The 7668-nt window shown below is 39.4% G+C and overlaps 1 pseudogene across 1 annotated transcript; it reads right to left on the bottom strand.

Moving 5' to 3' along the window:
- Nucleotides 1–545: 545 nt before the first annotated feature.
- On the bottom strand, nucleotides 546–1168 carry LOC308532991 (high mobility group protein B1-like; annotated as a pseudogene). The gene has a single exon. The product of its transcript is annotated as a high mobility group protein B1-like (transcript).
- Between the last annotated feature and the right edge of the window lie 6500 nt (nucleotides 1169–7668).

Raw genomic sequence — 7668 nt, forward strand, 5'->3', positions numbered from 1 at the left:
GGAAAAATAATCTGGTATTAAGATAAAAGCGTGCATGATTCATTTTCTGACTTAGTGCTGAACACAGTTGCTGATTTCTTTTTTTTTTTAATAAAAAAATTGTATTTACTTAGAAGCATTCAGAATGTCAACAAAACAGCTGCAACTCTTTTTTTTTGCAATTATAGAGTGGTATTCAGTTAACAGAACAACAATTATTTCGTATAAGCTGCATCAGAGACAACTGGAGATGAAAAGCTACCATCCCCATATATAACTAACTTGTGCTGTGCACCAGCAAGAACCTGCTTTAAATTTCCATGCCAGTTTACAACCCCCATACTGTACCAGGCAAGGTTAGTGGCTATTGAAAATACCACCAGGACAGGGCTATCTAAAGACATTCGGTAGTGTGTTAACTATACAAAAAAAGACACTGTACAGTTTAAAAACAAATCTTACACAGCCTTACATTTCAATTTTTTTCTTTAAAAGGAGTGAGTTGTGTACGGGGCGGGGAGGTTAAATGCTTTATAGACAAGAAAAAAAACTGCGCTAGAACCAACTTATTCATCATCATCATCACCTTCTTCTTCTTCCCCCTCCTCTTCCTCCTCCTCATCTTCCTCATCTTCTTCCTCTTCCTTCTTTTTCTTGCTTTTTTCAGCCTTGACAACTCCCCTTTTGGCAGCATCAGGCTTTCCTTAGCTCGGTCTGCAGCACTGTCCTTTTCATATTTCTCCTTCAGCTTAGCAGCCTTCTTTCCATGAGGCTGCTTGCCATCTGCAGCAGTGTTATTCCACATCTCCCCCAGCTTCTTTGCAACGTCACCAATGGATAGGCCAGGATGCTCTCCTTTGATTTTTGGGCGAAACTCAGAACAAAAACAGAAAAAGGCCGAAGGAGGCCTCTTGGGTGCATTGGGATCCTTGAATTTCTTTTTTGTTTCCCCTTTAGGAGGAATATAAGTTTTCATTTCTCTCTCATAACGAGCCTTGTCCGCCTTTGCCGTGTCTTCAAATTTTCCTTTCTCCTTAGCAGACATGGTCTTCTACCTCTCTGGGCACTTCTTAGAAAACTCTGAGAAGTTGACTGAAGCATCTGGGTTCTTCTTCTTGTGTTCCTCCCTGCAAGTTTGCACAAAGAAGGCATATGATGACATTTTGCCTCTCGGCTTCTTAGGGTCTCCTTTGCCTCAGCGAGCACACAGTCACCCAGTGCCCGGCCGGCTCGCACTTGCCCCGGCGCTGTCTCTATGGAGCTCAGTGCACTGCAATGGCTGTCCAGTTGCTGATTTCTTGAAGACCGTAGTCTGCAATGCTATGCTCATTCTGTGGCACAAAGTGTTCTGAAACTTGTGAACATTTTTTATTTCCTTTTAATTTTTTTGGCACCCTCAATTTGACTTTTGCTTCTCTTTGGCTTCTTACACCACAGGTCCATTCAGTAAACATTTTTTAAAAGCTTAATACATTGAAAGTTGTCTTTTGGCTTAAATTATAAACAGTTACATTTGGAAATTAATGCATTTTCTGAAATTTAGTTCAGTCTCTATAAAAAAACAAAACTGTTGGTAGGGCAAGTATAGTTGTCCTTCCCTGATTCCACAGTCTGTCATACATTTTACAAGGTATTTTCACACTGTTGCCTTCAGAAAAATTTATTCTACTAATCCTTCAATTCCTTCTTAACCACTCTTTTCAAATGTCTCATCTCATCAGTGGCTTAGTCCATTGATCATTGCTCACTCCAGAAATAAAATTTGGTGATATGTTGACGTACAGGTACCACCAGTTCAGTTACTCTAAAAAATCATTATCTTTGAAACTTCTCTAAGTAGCCACAAAACAGTGATTCATACCTTGAAAGAAATGGTCATTGAAATCAGCATTGTTTGAGAATTAGGGAAACGTTTTCAGTTTTCTTTGAGAAATCTTAAGTGTTAATCTTTTAGGATTAACTTTGATCTTTTTTCAAGTGTATGATTCTATATCCTCCTTTGATAGTTTAGCTCTATTACCTTACCACTGTACTTGCATATTATAAGCAACCAATAACTTTTTTTTTTGAGTTGAGTTAAAACCTATTAGAGAGACTTCGCTTGTCCCTTTCTGAATATGGCATGCGCGTTTCTCTGTTGTTAGTATCAGATAGTTCCTATTCACTTTGCAAGAAAGAATATCTACATACAGGCATTTTCTCTCCTCTAACTTCTCTTTCAAGTAAAACAGATCATCTATTCCACTTTTAAAAGGGGGTAAGGTTTTGAGATTCCATGGAAGGAGGGTACCTCACCCCTCACCTTATGGGCCACGCTGAGCATTTTGTACTATGTTGACATTTGCAGTGTCTTAGCTAATTCGGGGGCTATAGTATTTGCAGAATAGGGGATGATATCTGCAGTTAATCATTTTGCTTCCAGGTGTTTTTCATTACATGAAATGGAAACTTACTTGTCTGAGTTATTAATTGAAGTAGCCTATGATCTTGGATTATTTTTCCTAAAGAGCATTTAAAAATAAACTTCATTAGGGAATATGATATTTTGGAAACATATTGCTGAGGTGAAATCATGAAATTATCTCTGTGCACAAATTGGTTTTTGGTGGATTCACCCAGGGGGAGCTTTTTGCATTCCAGGGCTCCTGAAGTCCATAGTTCTCTCAAGAGGACCTGAAAAGTCCGCTACGGTTCATTCATCTCAGTTGTAGCAGAATCGGATGCATCAGCGGCAGTCTGCTGGTGTAGCACTCCCCTCTGAAATGCCATTTCAAACCAGTCAGTCACTGAGGTAATTCCTCTCCCCAGGATGGCGATCGATATTTATTAGCTTCCCAAAGTGACCTTGTTCTCTAAGTTGTTAGAATATTCCATATTATAACTCTATATCATAGCGTATTATTAACATTATCTTTGGCTGTTGCAAAGCACTTAGAACAAGTCTTGTGATGGGTAGGTTGAAAGATAGTACCTATCTGGAAAGTCAGTTGTCCATCCCAGCTGACAGCCAACCAGGATTTCCAGACTGAACTTGATTGAGGTCTTCCCTGCTCTCCCACCTCTGGGTAGCTCCTGAATCCATTCTGAGAAAGACAATGAAATTTTCCTCAAAATTTTAAATCACTTCCTGGGAAGTTTATGCAAAAAATGTAATTTATAGATGTACATTTGTACAATATTATAACAATTCCTTTTTTGGGTGATCTTTTCTTTGTCCTTTTAAAACATAGCTATGACCCTAGCTGGTTTGCCTCAGTGGATAGAGCATCGGCCTGCAGACTGAAGGGTCCCAGGTTCGATTCTGGTCAAGGGCACATGCCCGGGTTGTGGGCTCGATCTCCAGTAGGAGGTGTGCAGGAAGCAGCCAATCAATGATTCTCTCTCACCATTGATGTTTCTGTCTCTCCTCCCTTCTCTGAAATCAATAAAAACATATTAAAAAAAATAAAACGTAGCTATGGCAATGCAGCTTTCACACCTGTAATTTGCCCTGCTGCTCCGTAGATCTTTTGAACACTACCCAAGTCTATGGTGTCCTTAAGAAGCAAGTTGGGGCCAAGCAATGCATGTCTTATTGCAGTTTTGTAATGAGCTCTCATATGCTTTCATATTTGTTGTAGTTCGTCAACAAAATAAACACTGCATCTCTCTCTCTCTCTCTCTCCCTCTCTCTCTCTCTCTCTAGCAGTTTATGTATTTTACATACAATAGATCTGTGATACACTCTGGGCTTGTCCTTAGGTGCCATTTAAATAGTAACAAAATAGTGTTTGCTTCTTTCCATCTTATCATTTCATATTGACATTGATATATTACAAATGAATAAATTGTTTTTTTAACAGAACTTGATCAATATTTCCTGTTTGTCAAGTGTCATATTTAAACCGCTGATAAATTTTTAAGTGATTTATTACTCGCAGCATTTTATTATTTAAGGAGATTGTTCAGAAAACATGACTTGAGCTTCATCCTGGGTGATTTATATTCATCACTTTGTCTCCACTTGTTGAACACTCTCTAATTCCATGACATCATTAAGCAAGTTTGGGCTACTTTCTATAGAGTCTCAATCCTTTGGCTGTCTCCTCTTCTCTGCCTTCTATAAACTTTGTTTCATGTGTCTAATCTCTGTGAGAATGGATGCCGCTTCCAGCATTCTCACCGTTCTTGTCTGTTGTCCCTTGAGGTCAGAAAGACAAGAACAACCATATGAATCTGGATCAAAAGTCAACAGTTAAAATTCATATGCAAGTAGGCACTGGCTCTTCCTTCTTATGGAGAAGTCTAACTCTTAGAAGAAAGAAACACATTTCTCTCATTTAAAAGTTGACTGGAGAGCTGAACTTTAGTTTCAAAATAGAACATATGCCTGTTGTGTGGCTTTAAAATAACTTTAGGGCAGGTTAATAATGTGTGAGCATCCTGTTCTTATTATTTTATTCAGCACTCTAAATATATTTCATGATCCAAAGTGGTTCAATAGTATCCATTTTAAAAATTGAACGTGCTTTTAACACATTACAGTGCATCTCAGTATGGTCCAGCCCAGGGGTGGGCAAACTTTTTGACTCAAGGGCTACAATGGGTTCTTAAACTGGACCGGAGGGCCGGAACAAAAGCATGGATGGAGTGTTTGTGTGAACTAATATAAATTCAAAGTAGACATCATTACATAAAAGGGTACGGTCTTTTTTTTTTTTTAAGTTTTATTTATTTCAAATGGGCTGGATCCGGCCCGCGGGCCGTAGTTTGCCCACGGCTGGTCTAGCCTTTTCTAAAACAATTAGAAATAGTCATTTAGTACAAATGCAGCATCTTAACTCATGCCAAGGAAACACCGCATGGGATTTTCACCTCAACATGGTTTTCGGAGTAGCTGCTTATTGTTGCCTTGACATGAGGATAATACTGGCCAGGCCATCAACGTAGGTCCCGGGTGGTACAGGACCAGAAGACTAGATCTGGGAAGATTCACAGAGAGGGGCTTCTTGATGTGGCTGTGATGGCCCAAGACTCTGGAGGCTGCACTCAACTGGTTTCCATTTCTGTCCTTCTGCCCTTAATCCAGGCTGGATCAGCTGGTTCATATTTCTTAATTTTTTCATACTGGAGAATTCAAGATTTAATTTTTAAATTATTATTTTATTTTTTTATTACAGTTTGCATTCCACACGATTTTTTTTATTTTATTTTATTGCTTAAAGTATTACAAAGGGTATTACATATGTGTCCATTTTTCCCCCCCGCCCTAGACAGTCCCCTAGCCTCCCCTATCCCCCAGTGTCTTATGTCCATTGGTTATGCTTATATGCATGTATACAAGTCCTTTAGTTGATCTCTTACCCCCCTACCTCCTGCCCCCCAACCCTCCCCGGCCTTCCCGCTGCAGTTTGACAATCTGTTTGAGGCAGCTCTGCCTCTGTATCTATTATTGTTCAAAAGTTTATAATGGTCTTCCACATGATTTTGTATTAGTTTCAGGTGTACAGCACAGCGGATAGACATTCATATACTTTACAACGTGTTCCCTCCGATAATTCAAGTGTTCACCTGCAAGATTTAATTTACTGTAATGGTTTGATGGGACACACGTTGGATTTAAGACAACTTAACATTGCTCTTTTTCTCGGAGTAGTGGTTTCATGCTTGGCTACTTATCCTGTGGTTAGCTATTTATTTATTTATTTATTTATTTTTATTTTTTAAAGATATTTTATTGATTTTTTACAGAGAGGAAGGGAGAGAGACAGAGAGCTAGAAACATCGATGAGAGAGAAACATCGATAAGCTGCCTCTTGCACATCCCCCACTGGGGAAGTGCCTGCAACCCAGGTACATGCCCTTGACCGGAATCGAACCCGGGACCCTTCAGTCCGCAGGCCGACGCTCTATCCGCTGAGCCAAACCGGCTTTGGCTAGCTATTTAAGTAGAAGTCTTGTTGTGCCTGTGGATTCATTTTGATATTTTATTCAATGTGCCTAGAATATGAAAAACTACATTTTTAGGTTTTCTTGATTATTAAGGCTTGATACTCCATACAGTTGTTGGTTTTATATTTGAAGGTACAATTCACATGAACTCTATTCAGGCTTATGTTTTTGTAATTTTAAATTTGTTTTTTTTTCTGCCAAATCCCATGTTCTTTCCTTGAGGATTGGTTTGTGGGGTTGATTTTCTAACTTGTGATCTGCTCATATTAAGTTCCTCAAGTGGGGATGTTCTTACCCAGCCTGGCTTTGTCTTATATCTGTTTCTTCCTGGGACTGACCTTATACTGCCTCCTACCCTACTTTAACTCGCTTCGTTATTCCAAGCAGACAAGAGAGCCATGTGGACCACCCATGGCGTGAAAGACCTCAGCAGTGGAGAGTGGGGAAAGGAGACACCACCTTGGCTAAGAGACAGTTTTTGGCTAGAGGTGTGGCTAGATTTGGCACAGCAACAAGTATCTGAGCATCTCTTCTCTTTGGGGCTTTCAAGGTTTTCAGAAATCTGGCACCATATCACATATCCCACCTTACTTCCCAAGACTTCTGTTTTGACCAGTCTCCTAAATGTCCTGCAGCCACACAATGTCATTCCTGTGGCACTTGTGGTGAATATTGTGGAATGAAGCCCTTCGCTGTGAATACCCTTTAGTGTTTGCTGTCTTCTTTGTGTTTTAGCTTCCTCTCCATCTGAAGTGTAGCCTTCTTGATGAAGGTAGAGGTCATATTTCTTTTTATCAGTGATGGACCTTAAGAAACTAGGCATTAACTAATTATAGATTGATAATGCTAGTAATGGCATCCTTCTTTGTGGGCTCAGCTATTGGCTATAGATTTAGGGACACTGAGGTTTAATTTCAGTTTTCACTGAGTTCTAAGGTGATGGTATTAAAAATGCCCACATAGGAAATAGCTATAATCTTTATTTTTATGAAGAAAATGATGGTAAATAATGAATTAAGCCAGTGATGGCGAACCTTTTGAGCTTGGTGTGTCAGCATTTTGAAAAACCCTAACTTAACTCTGGTGCCGTGTCACATATAGAAATTTTTTGATATTTGCAACCATAGTAAAACAAAGATTTATATTTTTGATGTTTATTTTGTATATTTAAATGCCATTTAACAAAGAAAAATCAACCAAAAAAATGAGTTTGCGTGTCACCTCTGACACGCGTGTCATAGATTCGCCATCACTGAATTAAGCCTTAGCTGGTTTGGCTCAGTGGATAGAGCATCAGCCTGTGGACTGAAGGGTCTGGGTTCAATTCCGGTCAAGGGGGTGTTGCATTGACCAGAAATATATTAGGGTTCTTCAGGCTCCAAATGACAACTACCTAATCCAATTATTTTAAGAAAAGGGGTTATTTATTGGTTCAGATAGCAGAACTGGTTTGGCTCAGTGGATAGAGCATCAGCCTGTGAACTAAAGGGTCCACGTTCGATTCTGGTCAAGGGCACATGCCGGGGTTGTGGGCTCGGTCCCAAGTGGGGAGCTTGTAGGAGGCAGCCTATCAATGATTCTCTCTCATTGGTGTTTCTATCTTCCTCTCCTTCTCCCCTCCTTTCTGAAATCAATAAATAATATAAAAAAATAATAAAATATCAGTAACGTAATACTGCAGCTAGATCATAACTGGCAGCTTCATTTCTAGGTAAAATATTAAATTTCGTAAAAAAAAAATTCAGCAATGACTTAATT

Source organism: Myotis nattereri (assembly GCF_964212035.1).
Source record: "Myotis nattereri genome assembly, chromosome: 16".
NCBI classification, from domain to species: Eukaryota; Metazoa; Chordata; class Mammalia; order Chiroptera; family Vespertilionidae; genus Myotis; species Myotis nattereri.